This window comes from Marmota marmota, unplaced genomic scaffold (genome assembly GCF_001458135.2).
Source record: "Marmota marmota marmota unplaced genomic scaffold, marMar, whole genome shotgun sequence".
NCBI lineage: Eukaryota > Metazoa > Chordata > Mammalia > Rodentia > Sciuridae > Marmota > Marmota marmota.
Window position 1 is genome coordinate 12,309,407 of NW_025999999.1, and position 24,027 is coordinate 12,333,433.

Here is a 24,027-nt window from a genome sequence, read left to right on the forward strand (position 1 = left end):
ACACAGAACTTTCCCAGAGGCCAGGCCTTCTGTGCCTTTGCACAGAAACTGCCTAACCACCAAGCATGCCACAATCATGAAGTTTATTAGAGACCCTAATCCCGAACACAGAACCCCTACAGTCACTAATACCAATATGTCTTAAATTTTTATAAAATTAAAAGTGAGGACACTGCTAAACTCATTTTATAATGTCAGCATCACCTGATACCAAAGGTAGCCAGAGACTCCACAGCAAATGAAAGTACAGGATGATTACCTTCTCCTCCTATTCGGCACCATGAAAGAATCTTAGACATTTTAAATCATATAGATAAAGGGACATTGAATGTGTAGAAAGTAAAACTTCTGCCAAGGACCCAAGAATTAGTGTGATAATGTGGTGCTGAGACCCTTGATCTTTGTCTTACATGTGCCAGAAGCAAAGATGTTGAAGGAGGCAACTTGAAAACACCAATAGACAGAAAGGAAACGACCAACAAAGTTGTTCCTCTAGTCAAAGAGCCAGCAAAGGGACATCCTGATAAGGCAAAAAACCTTTCAGATAACAATGACTCTACTGCATCCAAACACTACAAAAATTTTTCAAAAGAAGAAGAAAAAGTGTTATTCCTCTCCCCGACCCTTCCCAGCAAAAACTGAGCAGAGAGACTACATGTCCTCACTTGCTAGCTATAGCACCTCAAGTGCCCTGAAGATGAGCACATGGCATCAGAGAAGGTTGAGAGGAGAGGGAGGATTTTGATCCTCACTAGTTGGTAACAACTTTTCCCTTCTTACATGTCTCTTCTCACCTTCCCATCCCCTCACTCCGTCTCTGCCTTGCACTGCCAGTGAAGTCCATGAGAAAGTCTGGCTTTATCCCATCATCTGACAATAGTGAAACTTGCCTTTCTCTCCTGGTTGAAACCTGGTTAAAAGACAGATAACACAGAACATTGAGGGAAGATCCAAGGTCTCATAATATAATACTCAGAAGGTATAAGTTTTAATAGAAAGTCACTCATGCTATCAAAAAACTAGGAAAACTTAAACTTGATTTAAAAATAAATCAATAAAACTCCCAACTGAGGTGTCAAACATGACAGCATTATCTGTGAAAGCTTCTAAAATAGTTATTCAAAATCACTTCAACTGTCAGTCACAAACATGCTAGAGAATAAATGAAAAAAATTAAAAAGGTGAGAGTCTCAGCAAATGACATAGAAAGTTCCTGGGGGGAAAAAAGTAAACATATAGAAAAAAAATGAAAATTTTAGAACAGAAAAGTACAATAACTGAAATCAAAGTGCAAAAATATTTTAAGAAAATAACAGAAGAAACATAGTAAAGAATCAGTGAACCTGAAGACAGAACAATAGTAATTATACAATCTGAAAAACAGAGAAAACATAGATTAAAAAAACGCTTTAGAAACCTGTAACATTATAGTAAATGGTCTAACTGATGACATTGGAGTCTTGGAAAACAAGAAAGAAAATGTGATTTGAATATTATTCTGAGAGATAACAGCTAAAATCTCCCAAATTTGGCAAAGGAAAAACTAAGATATTTAAATGCTAAGTAAAACACAAATAGAATACCTCTCCCACATACAAATTTCCACCAACACACAAAATAGTCAAACTTCTGAAAACTAAAGAGGAAACAGAAAAAAGAATTTGAAAACAGCTAGAAAAATGCCACCAAATCTGTAAAGGAGAGCAACAAATTGAGTGACAGACATTTTCTCATTAGAAAACATTAAGGTAAAAAGGAAAGGCATGGCACTTTTCAATTGCTTAGAAAACAGTATATCCAATAAAAATATATTTCAGGAATGTTGTGGTTTAGATATTAGGTGTCCCCCCAAAATGAGATAACGCAAGAATGTTCAGAGGTGAAATTATTAGATTATGAGAGTTGTAACCTAATCAGTGGATAAATTCACTGATATGAATTAACTGGGTGATAACTGGATGCAGGTAAGGAGCAGATGGAGGAACTAGGTCATTAGAGGCATGCCCTTTGGATTTATACTTTGCACCTGATAAGAGAAGCTGTCCCTCTCTCTGCTTACTGATTGCTGTGTCCTGTGATGCTTTCCTCTGTAATACACTTTCACCATGATTTTCTGTCTCAACTTTGGCCCAGAGTTATAGAGTAGGCAGACCATGAATTGACCTCTAAAACTATGAGCCAAAGTAAAATTTTCTTCCTTTCAGTTGTTGTCAGGTCTTTTGGTCACAGCATCAAAAAAAAGCTGACTAAAACAGAAATTGATACTAAGAAGCGGGGTCACTGCCGTAACTAACCTGACTATATGGTTCAGAAGTTTTGGGAGCTTTTTGAAGTTTGTGGGAAGAATTTTGAAGTGTAGAAGTGTAGAGTTCAGGCTGGAAAAGCTTTAGAATGTTCTAAGTGAAGTTTACTGAACAATTTTGGAGGGGGGCCAGAATACCAGAAGGCTGATAGGATATCAGAGAGTAAAGATTGAGCTTACGTAGTTTCTGACAAGAAGGTAGACCCTATTGGAAGTTGGACTAGAGGCCATTCATGTTACATTCTGGCAAAGGATTTATCTAGTTTGTCCATGCTCTGAGATTTTATGTGAGGCTGAATTACAAAGCGATGAACTAATTAATCTTGCCGAGGAATTTCAGGGTCGTACAGCATTCAAGTGGTGCCATGGATATTGCTGTCAGCTTTTAGCCAAGTTTATTGTGATAACCAGGAGTAGAAAGAAAATCACAAATATTTGAAAAACTTGCAGTTTGTCCAGAAAACAGTGAGTAAACCTGGAACTGAGGATGGTGTGGTTGTTAAAGGAATTATACCCACAAAACAAATGCTAAGTACTTTATCCAGAAACAATAAGAAAGATAACTTGAAGGTATCTCAGAAATTGGGAAGATCACACTCATCTCAGGTTCAAGGATGTTAAGGTAAAAGTTTCCTTTGAGAAGAGACAATGGGAGTATCCTGCTTGCACAGGGGAACTTAGGAAGATGTTTCACTGTGCCCAGCCACCTAGGCACTCAGAGGCCACTGCAGCCTAGCCTTGGTCCTTCCAAACTACCTTGTCAACTATGTGATGCTAGTTCTGCTGGAATGTAGGATGCTGGAGTTAGGGATCATGGGTACATGGTTACAATACCAGCAGTCAGCCTCTGAGAAGGTGATGCATAAAGATGTGAGAAAGAAGTCAAAGTTGCAGTAGAGACCCTTGAGATTAAGTGATGTGAATAATGTGGAGTATATGCCAAGTTGCAGGAATTGAGCAAAGACAGGCCAACAGGGAGGCCATATGGACTGTGACCAGCAAGAATATATATCAGAATTAATCATATCTTAGGCATAGAACACAGTTAAACAAGCTTAAAGCTAGTGAAATCATGTAGTGTGCAATCCCTAGTCACAATGGAGTCCAGCCATAGCAGAAAGACAGAGATATCTCCAAACAATGGAAATGAAAACAAAAACTTCTAAGTATTTTATGAGTAAATAAAAAAGACTCAACAGAAATTATAAAATAAAAACAAAAACAAAAAATATCAAGTTAAATAAAAGTAGGACCTATCAAAATTTGTGTGATAGCCAAAAATTAATAGAGAAATTTACAATACAAAACATGTGGAGTAGAAAAGAAGAAAAGTCAAAATTCAACAATTTAAATATGTGCCTCAAAACAAAGAAAAGCAAAAATAAACTCCAAACCAGAAGAATAAATGAAACAATAAAGAGAAATGTAGGCATCAATGAAATTTAAAAAAACAGAGAAAATCAACTAAAAATAGTTTTTCTATAAAGACTTTAAAAATTAACATAATTATAAGACTTAGAAAAAAAAGAAAAGCAATAATATCAGAAACAATATATACAATGAAAATAAAGTCAATGATATCAGGAATTAAACAGAGAAATATCTATAGATATCAAAAGATAATGAGATAATATTATGAACAAGTTTAAAGACATTTAATAATTTACTTGAAATGGATTGATTTCTTAAAAAATATAAACAGATAAGTTGAAGATAAATAGATAATTTGAAAATTTCTATAGCTACTAAAAAATTTTAATACTTACTTAATAAACTCCCCAAAATATAATTTAAATGACTAGATAATTTAAATAATCACTTTGAATATAAGTGGATCAAATTCTCAAATCAAAGGACATAAATTGGCTAAATGGATAAAAATAAAACACAACCATATTTTGCTCACATTTCACTTTTAAACACACACACACACACACACACACACATACACACACACACACATACGACTGAATGTGTAGAGGTAGAAAAGATATTTCTTACAAATGGAAACCAAGAGAGCAGAAGTAGCAAAACTTATACAAGATAAAATAAAATAGATTTATTAAGAGGAAGAGGAAGAAGGAGATAAAGTTAAAGCTGATGAAGGAATCAATTTAGCCAAGGATATATATTCACCCAACCTGAGAGCACCTACGTATATTAAGCAAATGATAGCTCTAAAGGGTGAGCTGGAATGAATTATGATAATAGCTGTGGCTCCAACATTCACTTCCAGCATGGACAGATGGTCCAGACAGAAAACCAATAAGAAAACATCATATTTGAACTATAATCCATTTCTATTCAACAGAAATTTACTCAATGTTGTATTTAAATGAGAACTGAACAGACATTTTTCTCAACTACACATGGATCATTCTCCAGGATACATTATGTATCTGGCTACAAAATAAGTTTTAACACCTTTAAGGAGGTTGAAATCATATCAAGTTGCTTTCAGATAAAAGCTAGAAGTCATGAACAGGAGGAACTTTAGAAAATTCACAAATAGATGGAAATTAAACAAGATGATCTTCCTAGGTGTGGTGGTATACTTCAGAGCCCAAGGCAGGAGCCTCACTTGATGTCAAGAGTTTGAGACTAGCTTGAGCCACATATGGTTACTCTCATCCCCAAAAGAGAAAGGCATAAAACCACAAAACCAACCAACCAAAAAAAAAAAACAACAAACAGATAAAACACATGTTCTTGAAGAACGAATGAATCTATTAAAATACAAGCAATTAAAAATTTATTGAGATTAACAACAGTGGAAATACAATGTACCAAAGCAAAAGTTCTAACAGGGTAGTTTGTAGCAATAAAAGCCTATATCAAAAGAGAAAAAAAGATCTCAAATCAACAACCTAATGTAACCTAAGGAACTAGGAAACCACAATAACAATAACAAAAAAGAGCAGACTAACTCTACAATTAGTGGAACAAAATATCAGAGTAGAAATAAATGAAACAGAGACTGGAAAAATAATAGAAAAGTTGAAAAAAGAGGTTTGAAAATACAAGCAAAATTGATAAACTTCTATCTAGAATGAGAAAAGGAAAGAATACAAAATCAGAAATTGAAAAGAAGCCGTTACAGCTGAGGCCATAAAAATACAAAGGCTCATAAGACACTATTATGAACAATAGATTCACCAAAAACTGCATAACTGAGAAGAAATAGATAAATTCCAAACTGCATATTATCTACTAAGATTCAGTTACGAAGAAATAGAACATCTGGACAGATCAATAATGAGATAATAGATTTAGTAGATAATAAAAAGTCTCTCATCAAAGAGAATTCCAGGACCCAATGGCTTTACTACTGAATTCTACCAATCATTTAAAAAATTAATACTAGTTCTTCTCCAGCTCTTCCAAAAAAAAAAAAAAAAACTGAAGAAGAGGGAATACTTTCAAATTTATCTTGGTCAAATTTATCTCATGAGATGATCAAAGTCAGAACAGAAGACATAAAATCAAAAAAAAAAAAAAAGAAAGAAAACTACAGGCTCACATCCCTGATGAACACAGTTACAATAATCCTCAACAAAAACCAAATTCAATATTACATCATGTTACTTATCATGCTCAAGTGACATTCATCACAGTCATGCAAAGATTTGTCAAAGTATGCAATTCAGTAAATGTGATGCACCACATTAACAGATGGAGGATGACCTTCTCAATAGACAAAGCAAGCCCATGGACATAGTCAACATCCTTCCGTGATTAAAAGCTCTCAACAGATCAGAACTGGGAAGAAAGTACCCCAACACAATAAAGGTCATGGATGACAAACAGCTAACATCATGTTCACCGGGGGAAAACTGAAAGCTTTTCCCTTATAATCCAGAAGACAAAAAGCCCATGTTTACCACTTTTATTCAACATGAACTGAATGTCCTAGTGTTACCGCTGTTGACCGGTGACGGTGACGAGTTCTTGCTTCCCCAATGTTGAAGAATAACACCAAAGAAGCACGCCGAGGCAAGGTCAGAGTAGAAATTAGAAGTTTATTAAAGGACAGCAGAAAAGACTTCTCCCGGAGGAAGAAGGGGACCCAAGAGGTGGAATCCATGGAAGTGCGGTTGTTTCCCCTTTTTATAGTTTTGGTGATGGAATGTAGGTTGGAAGGCCCGAGGGGTGGGACACAGGGGGGCCAAAGAAGTAATCTGGTCAGGAAGGACTTCTGAGTCAGCACCTTTTTGCTGGGGGCTGTTCATTAACATTTCTTTGAGGTGGACTTTGGCCTAGGGCCTTTTCGGGACTTCATTAACATTCCATGAGTTGTCCTGTTTTCCCTGAGTCATTCTCCGCATGGTCTCCATTTTAGATTTCACTAGATATTAGACCCGATTTATCTAACTACACTGACTACCTAACTTTAAATCTGGCTTCACTAGCCAGAGCAATTAGAGTAGAGAAAGCAATATAAGACATCTAAATTGGAAAGGAGATACATTTTCTCTGTTTGCAGATGATATGATCGTATATGCAGAAAACTCCAAAGACTCCACCAAAAAACGACTAGAACTAATAAATTCAGCAAAATCGCAGGATACAAAATCAACATGAAATAATCAGAGGTGTATCTAAATACACTAACAGAGAAAAAAATTTAAATCCCATTTATAATAGCCAGAAATTTTTTAAAATTTAGGAATAAATTTAACCAAGGAGGAAAATGATTTGTATTCTGAAAACTATAAAGCACTGATAAAATAAGTTGAAAAATAAATGAATAAATGGGAAAAGACCATTTATTCATGGATTCGAAGATTATATGTTGCTAAAAAGTGTACACCACCCACAGGGACCTACAGATTCAGTCGAACAGCTATCAAAATACCAGTGATATTTTTCATAGAGATAGAAAATAAGTTAAACATCAAAAGGAACCACAGAAGACCCCAAATAGCCAAGGATCTTGAAGCAAAGAACAAAGTTGGAGGCAATATATTACCTGACTTCAAAATGTAGTCAAAGCTTGAATAACCAAAACAGAAAGGTACTGGCATAAAAACAGATATTCAAACCAATTAAACACAATTATAAACAGCCCGGAGATATACCCATGCATTTATAATCAACTGATTTTTTTACGAAGGAGCAAAGAACACACAATGGGGAAAAATAATCTCTTCAGTAAATGGTTTCGGAAAAACTGGATATCTATATGTAGAAGAATGAAATTAAATCATTCTCTCCCACCATATACAAAAGTCAAAATGGATTAGAGACTTAAAACTAAGACCCCCAATTATGAAACTACTACAAGAGAACATAGAACACTCTATGACATTGGTCCAGACAATGATTTTCCAGATATGACTTCAAAAGCACAGGCAATAGAAGCAAAGAAAGAAAGACCGAGTCAAACCAAACTAAAAAGGTTTTACCCAGTAAAGAAAACGAACAGAGTAAAGTCACAGCCTGCTATTGTTTACAGATAGCATGCTTATGTAGAAAATTTCAATCAACAACAACAATAATATAGAAGTTTTTCAATAAAAAAATATAGAAGTTTTTCAATAAAATTTATCATATTGACTTTTGAGGGCCTATTTTTTCATAATGATCAGCTAGCACTGTTCATGTGTTAGCATATTTGGTCTACCAAACATCAATTTTTTTTTTTTAACCTTTAGGTAATAGAAAAGAAAATGGAACATAGAGAGAATTTGAACATTTTTTGAAGGTCTTGAGTAAATATCAAAAAATTATGTCCTCTAATTCCAAGATGTGTTCATCTTCTACCCTCCTCCACCACTATATTTAATTCTGCATGCAATTCCAAATAAGTATATTACCTTATACATTCAGTTACTCCAAATCTCCTGCTTCTGAATTAAAACACCAATTTAGAATGGAAATGTGAAAAACAGGAAGAACAAGGCCAAGTGTTAGGAGTGAATTATTTAAACACAACCATCTTCAAATATCATATGTAAAATACTATTTCAGGGTTTGTAAACTCTCAGAAAGACTTGATTGGCAAAACTTCAAATGTTCAACTCATTTGCAAGTGCTCTTCTTCTTAAGGACACAATGAAACCACAGGGAACATGGACTGAGCTATATCCCCAGCCCTCTCTTTTGTTTCTTAAAGATCACTCATACACTGGCTGATGTTGAAGAGAGCCCAGTCTTTCTTTCCTCTAATGCTAATACCTGCTAGCTAGTTTTGAGGCTAGCAATCTGAAACCTCCTTGGGAAATAATTTCCAATCTGAAATATTATATAATATTTCATACATAGCTCTTTCTCATCTCTGGCCTTTCTTTCCCAAGCCTATTGGTTTCTTTAGTTGTTGCCCATCTTCTTTTTTATTGATGTCTGTTTCATAATAATTTGTTTTATTATAGAATATCTGTCTTTCCCTTTTTCAGGTTTCCCAACATTAGGATTTAATGCAGTATCCTCTTTCCAAAAGTCTCTGCTGTGTGTCTGCACCATCTTGGAATTTTCATTAAAGGTTAGACAAGGAAAACTATCTTGATCTCAAAACGGCTGGTTGAAATATATCAAAGCATTTTGTTACCCTAGCCATATTTTACTTACACATAAAGGATTCTCAATACTTATAAATTCCACTATGGTTTCCTAACTGGGAGAAAGATATCACATGATGAAATAACATCTTAGAACAGAAATAATCAAATTACTTTTGCAGAAACTCCCTTTCTTAGATTAATAGAGGGAAGGAAGTGTGGGGTAGGGGGAGGAAAAGGAAAGGAAAAGGAGAAATATTGGGGATTGAACTAGAACAAATTAAATTCCATGTTTGCATAATTATATCAAAATAAATGCTAATGTTATATATAACTAAAAAACTAATAAAAAAGAAATACCCTTTCTCCATCAAACCAGATATGCTTTTTCAATATTCTGTTAAAATGAGATATTTTTAAAGATCATGCAATTTTTTGTTTCCATAATATTTCTATCACCTAATATCATTCCTTATGAAAAATTTATTTTGTAGGCCTTTGTTGATCCTGTTCTCCAAGTTGCCCATAGGTGGATAAGAATGAAATATTGACACCAATAGAGAAATAAGTTTAAAATGTTGATTTGCCATAAATACATCACAGTCCATCTGCATTGTAAGATTTTCTAAAGCTCATGAATTTCTGCTGTGATTTCTTCCAATTTTAAAAAGATCAGATGACTTAAAACTGAATATAATGTTACAAATATAAGGATCTTGAAAGGCCATGAGGGTGAGGAGCCTTTGTGTAAAATGACAAATTTGAGTTAATATTCAGTGGCAAGTGCATTAGTAATATGTAAGGCAAATCTTACATTCATTCAAAGCAAGGCTTCTGGTGGTACATTGTTAAAAAGTGCAGGTCATGATTTATAATGAAAACTTACCATAAAAAGATTAGAGTTAGCAGATTGATATTGATCCTTCTAATGGGTTGTAGCAAACTTATTTCTTTTCATCAGCTTTGCATTTGCACATTTATCTGTTTCAGAGGCCAATCCAATAAAGCCTCTTATTTGACATTACCTTCTCGTGTCCTGTAGTATTTGCCTTGGTTGGATTACACTCTGATTGGTGCTACAATTTCCTGAGGGCATTAGCAGACTCGCCATTGCAGAATGATTTCTTTCACAGCACTTCTTTTTCTTTGTCCCTTTAAAGACTGGTATTATTTCCACTGTGAAATGGCCTGGGTTTGCAAAGTAGGAAGATAACCATGGTATCTGATCATACCATCACCCAATAACACCTGCTATGCTTAAATAACTTTCCAATTATGTGACCCTATTCAATATTATGATGAAAGACTTGAAATGACATTTTCACAGTTATCTTATCCACTTCCATGCAAAAGGTTTCATCTTCGCATGGGCTGCAAAATTAATCCTTTAGTAATACGAACACTGAAGCCCCTGAAGTTTGAACTTTAGAAAGAATACACACTAAACTTCCAATAATATGTGATAAATCAACTTTTAATTTTTCCAATAGAAATGACAACTTTCCAGCTCCCTACATGCCAACCTGGAAACCAGAAATTCCCATTAATTTTTTAGACCTTCAGATAATTCCAAAATCTTCTCTTTCTCACTTGCTTTTATCTTCTTTTGCCCATGTTGTCACCCCTTGCATAGGGGTCATCACTGATTCATTATTTTGATCATTTTTTTCTTCTCAGATTGCCAGACACTTTCTATCTGCTGATCCCTAGAATCAAGTCTGTGTTCTGAGAGGTTCACGATGACCTCCATTTCACCCAAGGTGACTTTGCTACCCCATTATAGAATGAGTGCCCAAGTCCTCCTTCCTGCCTCACTCCCAGGAAGAAATTGAGTAGCCCAATGCTCGAGAAAGGTAGCTTCATGTCCAAACTGGAAAGCACATATTGTGCATGTTATTGTTATTCATATCTGCTTTGCCCTTTGGAATATTTACCAACCATGTATGACAGGGCAGTGGGATAATTTGCCAAGAGACCAATGAAGACACCCAGAGATGGGATGTGAGATATAGGGTTCATTAAGACATCTTTAGAAGGAAGGTCCAGTGCCAACACACTGGACAGGTGTTTTGCCAGAAAGTCCAGGGCAATGGGCTGAGTAGGTATACCTCTGCTCCACTCAGTGTCTCTGGCACCCTGCCAGAAACCCCCGGGGTGATGGACTCGGTAGGTGTACCTTTGACCTATGTATTGCCTCCATTACCCTACCAGGAAGTAGTGTCTCTTATTCTTAATGATGTTTTGTCCAGAAGTGGCCACCTTGATGAGTGCTTCTTCTCTACAGCATTCTGGTCCATCCCAGTTACCACAGGGAGGGAGATTTTATCAGTTAGTTTACGGAAACATCAGTTTAGCTTTATTATTAGCACCCAGAGGACCTTTGCATGCATGCAAGAAAGTAGCCTGCTATAGATAGTACTAATTTGCTCTAATTCCCAGAATAATTGAGAGAAAGTCAGTGACCTTCAAGATAATATGTAACTGGATGTTCCAGCCCACATCCACTTTCATTTTTCCCTCAGTTTGGCTAGGTTTTTGATAATAGAAAGGAGCATTCAGGGACATCGTGTTTTATTGCCTTCCTTTTTTTTTTTTAAGGATGACACACCCTTTAAGGACATATAACTTATAGCCATGACCTGATAAAAGCATAGCAGATTTTTCTGGGTCATGGAAATTTACTTAAATATGCCAATGAGCTTCCTTTTATTGTATTATTGACTACCAATTCCAATTATTCTAAGCTTACCATACTGAGCTTAAGAGTATATGAAAATATCTCTGCTGGTAGAAGAATGTAATGACAGTAAATAGGAACGGATGTGATATAGTTTTCTTTAGTGACTAAATCTTTTCCTGGCATGTATGGGAACACCAGAATTTCTTTGAATCCTGTAGAGCTGTGAGGGAGTGCAGAGAACTTTGGTGAGGGGTGAGGTAATTGCATGACATTATCATTTACTTGCAAGCAAAAATGACTTTGAGAAAGAAAAAAAGAATTCTGATTGTTCAGGATATTGGGGAATATGTGGCACCAATAGGGAATGTTATGGGTAAAGTAAGGATTTGGTGATTATTTATTTATTCTTTCACCCCAAGGAACTATGAAGAAATCTGTACTAATTTCTAGTTCTTAGAGCTTTCTTGGACAGGGCAATGGCTCTCTCTGCTTCAGCTACTCATTTGCCCCTCAAGGAGACAATGGATTGCTAAAAAGAAGTCAGTTTGTTCAAAATGAGAGCAAATTGACACTGGGACTCCATGTCCTGTTTAAATAGAAGAAAAATAAATGCACTTATTGAGGATGTGGCAAGCCATAATTATGCTTCACATGGGACAGAATATCTGTATGATTTATTTCTCTTATAAGTCATTCTAAAGCCCTTGGTTTTAACAAGATACATTAAAACATGAAGCCAGAAATACCCTCCATCTTTTCCCTTACTGCACATGCAAACATTATTCATTTTTCTTCCCAATGCAACTACATTTATAAACTGCAAAAATATTTTGGTTAGTAAAAGAATAGTTTAAGATTATACCCCTATTTTTCTCTATGTGTGGTCCTGAAAATTATAGATTTTCTGGTATTCTACCTATCTATGCCAAAAATTATGTTTAATGAATGATACAAAAATCTTATAAACCAGTATGTTTTAAAAGCATATGAGCGTTTTTGAGAGAAAAAAGATATGATCGTCTTTTAATCATGATTTCTATATTCTCAGAACCTAGCAAGATGCCTGATACACAGTAGGAAACCCCTCCATAATATTATGGGCCTGGATGAATGAAGCATTCATACAGAGGCATTATCAAATTTAGAATGCTTTGAGCTGTCTAAACTATCTACTGGCTCACAGAGTTTTTTTTTTGCAGGAAAGCATTTCCATTTTAATCCTAGTGCCCCCTAAATTCTTTTTAAGTAGCTGAAAAATTTCTAAATTATAGCATATTGTATAAAGATTCAACTACATAGACCTAACATTTCTTCTGGGATCCAGTTGGGTGGGCCATTTCATTTCATTGTGAGCCCTGAACAGCTGTCAGTAATAATTTCTAGTCACTACATTTAATTTTCCTAGATTGTTTCCTGACTCTTATCACCCTGGGCCCATCTGTGGGAATGGCAAATAGCCCACAAGCCGGCGAGAAGGTCATCGTAATCTGGCACAGGCAAAAATTCTATCAGCTAGGTGAGCTGAGCGGAGGGAACTCTGTGAGAGGCTTCCAGGATATGTCACAGAGCAGTAGCAGATTGCCCCTTTGCAACTCTCCACAGCCACTTGTGGCTTAATTCATAGGAACTAATACAAAAAGGAAAAGAAAAAAAAAATGTAAAGAATTACAGAAGAATTACCAAGTTAGCATAAAGATGGTTTGAGTTGGGGCAAAAGCTGAGAGGAGAAAAAATATTTTGGTGCTCCATTAATATTTATTGTCTTAGCTGCAAGGGTCAGTCCTTCACTCTTCTTGTATAGATCAAGAAACTGGGAACAAGAGAGGGGAATTAATTTGTCCATTTCTCACTCAGTATTATAAATCCAAGTGATCAAGACACATAAAAATATGTATCATTTAATTTTTATTTAGAAAACCTGCTCTATTAAGACAGTAATTTTTGTCTACTTTTCTCAGATATTCATGACACATAATAAACACTGGACAGATACACCTTAAAGATACATACTTTGAGGGTCACATAGCATTAATGGTTAAGAGATCATGTTCTGAAATATGAATCTGAACCCAGAGTATGACCTTGAGCATTCAAGTCTATGTCTCAATGGAAGGTCAAATGAGATAATACATGCAGGATGTCTCATACAGCCTGGCACATAACAAGTACTCAATAAATAATCCGTGGGCACAATGGGCACTGTCACATTTTCTTACAGATACAGATTGCCCTGTGACTAAGAAGAGTTTCCATTTGGCTCTGACACAAAATTCAAAAGTGATTCAGGACAATTTAAAAGATTTCAAAAACGAGGCTCAGTAATTAATGATTTTTCCAGTTTCACATGATTTATCCAAGCAGAAGAATTCTTCAGTAATAAATATGAAGCTTGCCAGAGCTCTGCCTACTAAAAGTCTTTACAAAGAAGGATACTGGGCTCCATATATATAAAAAATAAGCCTTGTATTTTTATAACTACCTATTTTAATAGCTCAAAGTGATTAAATGAGGGTTAAAAGACAAATGATCCAATTTACTTCTGAGTTCTAAGATATACCCCTAGGCCAAGAAAGCCAAATATCCAAGTATCTAATTACAAAATGATTACAGATTTAAAGTTTAAATGACTGTTTTTTTAAAAGTACAGAACAAAATATAGTAGATAAAAATGAAAGCTTGATACTTCATGAGAACAAATACAAAAAGAATAGAAAGTTGATAGAGAGACTTCAAAATAATCCATTAAAAATAGGAAATGTTTTTCTGGAGGCCAGATTGGGAACAAAATGCACTGAGGGATATAGGAGAGGTTTGAAGTACTGTCTACAGCCAAGAGCCAGAATTGAAGGTTAATGACAAAGATCCAAATTGCTACCTGTAACATCTATTTATGACTTGAGCACTTTGTTCACTTTGATTCACTACCTTCCAAGGGGGGCACTCAGATCCCTCTGTTTTCCACCCATCTCATAATCCTGGGTATGCTTGTTACCTCTAGAACTAGCAAACAGTTTTGTTAGGAAAGACTTTGACAGTAATGTAACGCTGTGCACATAGACCTGGGAGTCAGACAGAGCTGAGAGAGTCCTGGCTCTATGATGTTCTGTGTGTCCTTGGATGAGTTCCTTGATTCATCTTCTATAAACAGTGATATTAATAGCTCTTCCTCTGATAGGAGTGTAGTAAAAGTCAAGTCAGATGAAGTCAAGTTGGATGTTTTGGCATGGTACTGCACACAGGAGGGAGGTGCACACAATATGTTCTCTCTTGTTATTATGAAGCAAAATTCTCCCATGTTAGATCACAAGGGGATAATATACCCATACAATTCAAGAATGCTGTCTTCCAAATGATCACACTTTTGCCACTGTGAAACATTCAGTTTTTAAGGGACAGGATGTTGTAGAGGAAATACTAAATGGGACCCAGGGGAAGCCAACTTACCTCTCTGAGTTTTCCTGCCTTTATCAATTTTCTGGCTTTAAATAATTGTAGTGGCATTATAATATGAAAATCATTAAGTCATCAGATCACAACTGAAAACCTGTGAAATGGATCAGTACAGGATTGCATATGGACCAAGTAGACACATTCACTGAATTTCAGAAAAAACTCAAATATTGAAGATAGTCACAAAGCAAGACTGATTCATAAATGCTGGCATAGGGAGCCCAATAAGCTTATGAATTAGCAGAAGGGATTAGATAAACATCAGAGAAAATTACTAATTTATACTAATATATACAAAATTAATAATAATATAAAAATATTGGAAAAGATTGTGACTGAGCTCAGAAGAGTGTGTATACACACACACACACACACACACACACACACACCACAAACACTGATTCACTGAAATCCTGCAGTCTTTTACAAACTAGGTTGAAACTTGTTCTGGCTTCATCCTCAGCCCCATCATCTCTGAAGATTTTATTTGTGCAACAAGTTTGTCACTAATGACATTTTTTGATTTCCTGATTGAAAGTATTAACTACAGACAACATGTACACCAAGCCGTGTGGTCTTCTCACCTCACACCCATTCCTGACTGATACTTGGGTCCTCCTCCTCATACTTCATAACCTAGCTGGTCTTCCCCAATCATTTTCTCCAGTCAATTTACCTACTCAAACCCCCTCTCTGCAAAACACATACAGATTATATTTTTTTCTTGTAATACCTTGGTGCTCTCTGTTAGGTTTCTCTAAATAATGATACTTTCTGAAGAGCAGTAAATTTGGTTGAATGAACTCTGCTTCTCTTGCACAAGTTAGTAATGGAAATTTTCTCTCCATTCCATGAGCTTCCAGATGTTTCTTTTGCATCAATCCTTCTGGGATCCATGACCAGATAAGTTTGTAAAAGGAATTCACATGCTCATTTTAGGGCTCACATGCACTGCAGCTTCCTGACATCTAGAACTCTCTCTCTCTAACTCTCTGCTCCATGGCAAACCTCTGACATCCTGCAAAACTAATTCTGCTTCTTTACCTAGGATTCACATGTAAGTCTGTAAATGAGAAAAAGTCCAAAACTTGCAAATCTAGCCTTTGTAAATTTGTCTTTTAAGGGTTAATTTCTCTCCACTCCATGCCTACTCTTAGTTTTCCTCCAGCAATTCACTTTTTAAATTGAATTTTTATAATAGTGCACCTACAGGAAGTTAGTCTCTCTAAGCTAAGCCACCATTACTGGAATGCAGAATTCTCTGAAATATTTCAATAAGAGTTGGGAATAATTTTTTACTGCATCTAGCAAAATCTATGACTTGTATAAGAAGCAATTATATGAGAGACAGACGCTGAGAGCCTGGAGGAAAATGAGAGATAACAAGGAGGCTATGATGAGGCACAGTGGAGGAAATGGAGGCAGGAGGCTGGGCATGCAAAGTGGAATCTCTTCCATTCCCAATTTTTAGGAAGGCTAATCGTCGGTGTAGCACTGAAACCCATTGAGCCTGAGAAACCTTAATAGTCTCATGCTGAGTCACTAAAGAAACATTGTCCAATTAAAACACGTCTTAGTTTTACTCACACACTGTAAGAAGAAATTCCTTTCTTTCTCCTTTTAGATTTAGTTTGTTGCCAATATTAGTGATTTGTTCTGGAAGCCCTTGGCAGGTTTTTAAGAAGACATTTTCATTTATAGACAGTGATGGGAAAATGAGTTTCAATTGCTACATCAGAAAAATAAAATAAAAGGAGGTTAGAGAATAGCCTTTCCATTAAAAAAATTGAAGATAAGAATTTTCCATGCAAGGTGGATCAGAATGCCATTTTTGTAACTGTCAATAGGGAAAGATAGATAAATGTCATACAATATACTCTAGGATAAGTTCAAAGTAATTCATGAACAAGTACATACAATTTTTCTAAAGAATGTCTATATCATCTAGCTGATTCCAAATTATCTCACGAAATTTGAACCCAGGGGATATTATCTGATAGAAAGGAATGATTTGAGCTATGGAATCATAGAGGCCAAGATCAAAGTAGAAAATATACTACTTAGTAACTCTGTGACCTTGAGCAAATTCACAACACTTTCTTCTATCTTTTGAATTTGCTTATCTCAGGTATTATTATTCTTACATTTTTTAACAGAATTTGGAAGAACAGAGATGTGAAGTAACTTATTCTCTGAATTTGGATTGTAACTCCTACTTCCCACCCTAAATTCAGGGTGTCGTTCACCTTGTCTCCACTAAAATTCAAACATTTTAGATAATCTACTTTCAAGTTGTACTTAACTAAGCATCTTATTGTCTCTCAGTTGTTCATATTTTTAAAACCATTTGAACATTTACATAATTAAATCAGAGAACATCCAAAGTGAATGAAATTGAAATAACCAGTATGTCTGACACACTAACTGTGTGTGCTATAACTTTTGAAACTATTTTACAATTCTCAGGTCTAAGTTACAAACACACCAAAGTTCCACTCCCCTTCATACAAATCTAATATATGAAGAAAAGAGTCAAAAAAATTTCCAATGAGAAATCTCTAGAAATTACATATGGAGGGAAAGGAGATAAACCCAACTGGTATATTTAATAAAACTATTGAAACAATTAAAAAAGACACACAATAAAAATTGAGGTAGAAGAAAAAAATAAGAAATAGGTAGAAAGGAAACTTAAAGGAAGGATAAGAAAATAAGATTTTAATTCAGAAGTTCCACATACTTTTTGAGGAACTGTCATTCTCTAAGCCTGTCTCCCTTCCAAGACTGTTACTCCCAAATATTTGAATATCTTTAAATCTACCTGGGCACTGTTACTTAACCCTCAATAATTAGATTAAGCACAGAGAGATATGATATCTTGAGGAACCTAAAATTTAAGGAACTTTCTAGCACTATATTTTGATCATATAATGAATAGGTTCAAAGACGAAAGTAACATATATAATCCCACTACTCCTGGATAAACACAATTAACCCATAGACATGCTCAACATTTGCGTACTCCTGAATGTCCAAATTATTAATTTTCTTTTAAAAATAATTAATTAATTTTCTTTAAAAAATGTTTTTTTCTTTTCTTTTCTTTCATTCTTTCTTTCTTTCGTAGGGGGTTCTGGGGATTGAACTCAGGGGCACTCAATCACTGGGCCACATCCCTAGCTCTTTTTTGTATTATATTTAGAGACAGAGTCTCACTGAGTTTCTTAGTACCTCACTTTTGCTGAGGCTGGCTTTGAACTCATGATCTTCCTGCTTCAGCCTCCTGATCTGGAATTATAGGCAAGTACCCCTACACCTGGCCATGTGTGTTTTTGGAACTAACTTTTTTCCAAGGAAAAATGTCTTGTTGGCATCTTTTGTAATCAATAACTAGGGTTTCCATCATCATTTTTTATGGCTCAATATTATTGTTTTTTGTATGTGTTATATTTATATGAATCAATAATGCTACATAATAAAGCACCACAAAACTGAGTGGTTTCTTATGGCAATATCCTTGAGTTATTGTCCACAAAAAAAAAAAAAAAAAAAAACTATTGTGAAAATGTTTACTGAAGGAATGATTTAGTAGAAGGAAAGTTAAGACACCACGATTAAGCAGAACAAAGTTGGCTTAGAATATGGTGTTAACTTGAAGCTAGCTCCAACAGCTCCATAGAGAGCTGTAGAGCAAAATTGCACCTGATCTTTGGTTCTGCCTTGTAGCCATTTAGGACACTCCTTCTTTGTCAATCACTGTTGGCTATAAGGTGACCTTCAGGTCTTATTTACAAAGCACACTTCTCCAGAAAAGGGATAGAGGTGAATGCTATCAGCAGCCAATGTTCACAGCAGCTTGGTGAAGGAGACCTTGGCAAGTTACCCAAAGCAGCCATTACCGTGTAATAATAGACTCTGCCTTTTAAGTAAGAGAAATTGAAAAGTCAGAAAGCAAAGACATGGATGTAAGATAGGATAAAAAAAAATCAATGTCACCATGAACTCAATCTATCACAATAATTTATTAAATGATAAGGATGAGAATGAACTTTAATCCCTCCTCAATTTCTAAGCATGGAATAAACAAGCAGAAACATTTGTAAGTACTAATAATAAAAAACAAAGTCCATCATATTTCTTAATATAATGCATTTTAAAATTGTGGATAAAAGTACTTGATTGCTAAGCCAAATAAGCCAGACACATAAAGTCAAAGGTCGAATGTTTTCTTTGACATGCAAAAGCTAGTTCAAAATAAGGGTGGAAGAAAAAGTAAAAGAAAAGTGTGTGTGGCAGGGGAAGAAATCCATCAAAATACAAGACAGATCAGTGGAACACAGCAAGGAGTATTGGGGAGAGGGAGGAGAGACAGGAAAAGGGAAGAACAGTGGAATAAACTTGACCTAACATTCCTATGTACATATGTGAATCCCACCACTATGTAAATCCCCAAGGCACTAATGAAAAAAAAAAAAAACTGTAAGGAAGTAGCCAAATATCCTTATATATAAATTTAAAAACTGTAAAATATTACATGATGTAAAATTTATAATCTGAACTATTTTTTTAAGAATGTAGTTTTCAGAATATAAAGCAATAGAGTTGGCCATCTATGGGCTGATACCTCTGAAAATGTGAGCCCCAAATAAAGTGTCTCTCTTGTTGGATATTTTGGTCACAGTGACACCAAAGCTGACTAATATATATGTATTGTGTGTGTGTGTGTGTGTAATTTTATATAATTGTAACATATCCATTTTTATATATACATTTTCATTATAATATATAGAATATTTTTTCTATATCTGCAAATATGCTTTTGGGATTTTGGTAGGGATTGTTTGGGGTAGATGAACATCTTATAGATATTAAGTGTTCTCTTCATTAACAGAGAAGTATTTCCATTTCTGTTTTCTTTAATTTCTTTCAGCAATGTTTTATACCTTTTACTGTATAAATCTTTCAATTCCTTAGAGAGATTCATTCCTAAGTATTTCATTTCTTTACTGGTATAGTTTCTTTTCTTAATTTGTTTTTCAGATTATTAATTTTAATGTACAAAAATTCAACTGTGTTTGTGTCTTTATTTATTATCCTGCAACTTTGTTGGATTTTAGTAGTTAATTATCAGTAAAAGTTTTCAAAAAGACATTTAAAAAAAAGACATTTTTGCACTAGGCTCCACCTCTTAAGGGATTCAAGGTGTCCTAGATGGGCCACCCTGGGGATCAAGTCTTTAACACTCAAGCTGTAAACCACACAAACCCCTTAAAAGACATGATTTTCAAATATTTTCTGCCATTTAATGGGTTTGCTACAAAAAATAATTTCTCCCATGAATAGAGATTTTACTTCTTTCATTGTAATTTATATGCCTTTTGTCCTTCTTGCTTAATTGCTATAGCAAGGAATTTCATAACTATTTTTAATAAATGTTATCAGAGCAGGCATTCCTGCCTTTTTTCATGTCTTAGAGGAACAGCATTCAATGTTTCATTATTGAATATGATGTTACCTGTGGGTTGTTCAGAATGATCTTTATTGTATTGAGAGTTTTCTTATATTCCTAGTTTACTCAAAGTTTTTTACTATGAAAAGGAGTTGAATTTTGTCAAGATTTTCGTCTCTTTTTTTCATTAATTGAGATTATCATGTGGTTTTTGTATTTTATTCTGTTATTGTTGTGCATTAGATTGATTGGTTTTACTATTTTAAACCATTCTTGCATTCCAGGATTAAATCCAACTGGGTCATGTCATATAATTCTGTGTAGTATACTGTTGAATTCGGCTTACCATTGTCTGTGTCTGCTCATAATGCTGTAAGAAAATTTCCACACCTAGGTAATTTATAAAAAACAGAGATTTATTGACTTACAGATATATTGAGGATAAGAAATTCACACAAACCAGCATCTTGTGAAGGTCTCTTGCCGTGTAATCAGATGACTGATTTACAGGTTAAGTTTTACCTGACTGAATTACTGCTGATTGAAAATAAATCCAGGCTTAGTCAAAACAGGTGTAAAGCAAAGTCGAAAATTGTCAGGATTTTTGACAAGAATGAATAAATGGCACTTTAAAATAAAATTATTCAAGTGGCAAAAAGAATGATAATAGAAACAATCCTAATAGTCACAGAATATTAAATCAAAAATTTTTGTTGTCAGCAAACTCTAAAATGTGAATAAGTATATGTGTGTTTTGGTAAATAATTATTCTCATCCATTGAGAAGAAGAATAAAGAGTCATCAATATGTTTCAAAAGCAAACACTGTGTGTGTGTCTGTATGTGTGTATGCATGTGTGTGTGTGTGTGTGTGTGTGTGTGTGTGTGTGTGTACACTCAGGGGCACTCCACCACTAAGCCACATCCTCAGCCCTATATTTCATATTTTAGTTAGAGACAGGGTCTCACTGAGTTGCTTAGTGCCTCACTTTTGCTGAGGCTGGCTTTGAATTCTCTATCTTCCTGTATCAGCCTCACAAACCATTGGGATTATAGACGTGTGCCACCATGCCCAGATAAATATTGTTAATATTTTTAACCTAAGAATTATACATATAAAAATATATTTCAAATAGGAAATTACAAATAAGCAAAAGTATTTATAATCATGAATTATGAAAATCCTGAATACACCCCAAATTCCAACAAGAGGGCATTTGATAACTAAATATCAATCCATAAGAATGATGAATAATGATATTCAGCTACAAAAACCCTGTTTCAGAAGAATAATTAATTAAAGGGGATTAATCAGAAACCACTGAGTATGAAAGCAGGTTAAATAGATGTCACATAATCCATTTCTCACCTATGCAAATTTTAACTATTATTTAGTAGTTTTATCTTCCAAAGTTCATTGAAAGACATGAGAAGTTGAGGGTGAGGATAAGAATCCTTATCATCACCTGCCCTGCACTAACTTTGTTTTTTTTAATGTTTACTTAGCTGTAGATGGACAGAACACCTTAATTTTATTTATTTATTTTTATGTGGTGCTGAGGATAGAAACCAGCTCCCCACAGATGTGAGGCAAGCATTCTGCCACGGAGCCACAATTCCAGCCCTTGTACTAACTTTTAACCTGTTAAACAGGTGTTCTTGACACTAAAGTCATGGAAACATGAAACATATTTCCTGAGTATCTTTTTACCTGTGGAGTTCAAATTAATAAAACTCTTTTCTCTAGCATCTCATTTCCTAAAGTAATGGCAGCAATCAGATAACATGAAGAAATGTGAATGCACAAACCATTTTGTGAACCATCTTCCTTTTGACACAAGTCATTTGGAAATTCAGCATGTGTACCAAATTTAAGAGGCTTTCTAGAACACAAGTTTAATACAACTCTTTTAATCCTTTGTGATTTTTGTGAAAACTTTCTTTGCTATGGGAATTTTTTCTGAATTTTTCCCTAGTTTCTTTTAGATTAAGCAAGCTAAACTTCAGATTGTATCATTGCTAATTAGTGTTTATATGTAATTTTCTCTTACAAGTGGATTTTTCTATTTTAAAAACATTTTCAGAGTTAGCAATTTTCTGCTGTGTTATAAATCTCTAAAACTTCACCCAAGTGGTCACAAGAACATGTTATAATTACACTGCATCCATAAATTGCTTAAAGGACTGTGGGATGTTGTTTGGGGACAATTAAAACATGTAACACGTATACAATTGTAACACAGAGGGAGAAGAGAGGAAAAACAAGATAGAAGAAATATTTGTAAAACAATTGTGCAAAAATTGGATCAAACAAGAAATGTGATGCATAGAGAAAGAGAAAAATTATGGCAAAATATCCCCCCAATTTTTAATATCCATAAATGTAACCTAGCCAAGATGATAGATCAACAGAGCCATCACAGACATCTGAGACAAAATCTAAACTTCTCACATCTTATACGACTATGAACTCAAAAAGATCACAGCCTCAAAAAGCAAACACAGAGAAGAGGAGTTGCCAGACCTATAGGCAAAAAAAAACAAAAACAAAAACAAACAAAAAAAAAACATTATCCTGGATGGTCATAGTCAAACTAATCCCAAATATTTCACTTATCTGGTGTCAGAAGAGCTAAGACTATCTGGTATCTTACTCGAATCTGTCCTTTCCTTATGGTAAATTGAACTTACCCAAGCAGGGTACTTTTAGGATAGTTAGACCTCTCACATATTAATTAGCTTCCAAAATTACACATTCCAATACCAATAGCTCAATAGCTATAGGGTGTGTTCCATAAAGCCTCTGCTGTCTGACTTCTTAAGGTCCCTTAGCCAAAGCAAGACGTGAGGTCACGAGGTCCTATGAAGGACAGTCTAAATTCTAAAAGGCCGCATTTATTCTGGGTCATTAATCTAAGAGTATAGGACAGCACAATTCACTCTCAGCTGTTAATTAGGAATGTTAAGGCTACTCCAGTAAATATTTCAATACTGAATGGGAGGACAAGCAGCTCTGTATTAGTCTGTTTTGTGTCGCTATAAAAAAAGTTCTGATGCTAATAAGCATATAAGGAAAAAAAGGTTTATTTAGCTCACAGTTCTGGAAGTTCAACAGAGTTGTGCCAGCATCTGCTCAGCTCTAGTGAGGGTTTCAGGACGAGGGCATCACAATGGTGAGAGCACCTGGAAAGGAGTTCACAGGGTGAGACCGGAAGCAGCAGAGAGAGCTGAGACAGCTGAACTTGCTCTACTACAATCCATTTTCAAGAGAACCAGTTCACCTGTTGAGACCAGCAATGATCCCTTCTGAGGGCAGTTTCCTGGAACCTTACCACCTTCCAGTAGGCACCACCCACAGGTTCACCTCAATGATGGAACCTTGTCTGCAGCACACAAAGCTTTGGAGGACAAGCTCAAACTGTATTCCAAACACTGAAACCCCTGCAACCCATCCCTAATCACAGATTTGGTGATATTTCGGGTCAAAGTTGTCCCTGCCTTCTTTCCTGTGAAGTGATGTTAGATTATATGAGAAAGTAATCTTGACAAAGTAAATCATCTGCTGTACTGTTAAGTCTGGTATTGGGACTGGCCCTATGTGGGAAAGGAATATCTATTCTCTGTGCATGAATCAGGAATTCTGCATCCAG

The 24,027-nt window shown here is 35.1% G+C and overlaps 1 long non-coding RNA gene across 2 annotated transcripts in view; it reads right to left on the reverse strand.

Annotated features, from left to right (window-relative positions):
- Positions 1-573: 573 nt before the first annotated feature.
- LOC107149875 overlaps positions 574-24,027 on the reverse strand; it is a 528,547-nt gene continuing 505,093 nt past the window's right edge. The window contains exon 21 of one of the 2 annotated variants that reach the window (XR_007349161.1): positions 574-910. This is a non-coding gene — a long non-coding RNA (uncharacterized LOC107149875). The remainder of the gene's footprint in view (positions 911-24,027) is intronic. The other variant, XR_007349163.1, reaches the window with a different exon arrangement.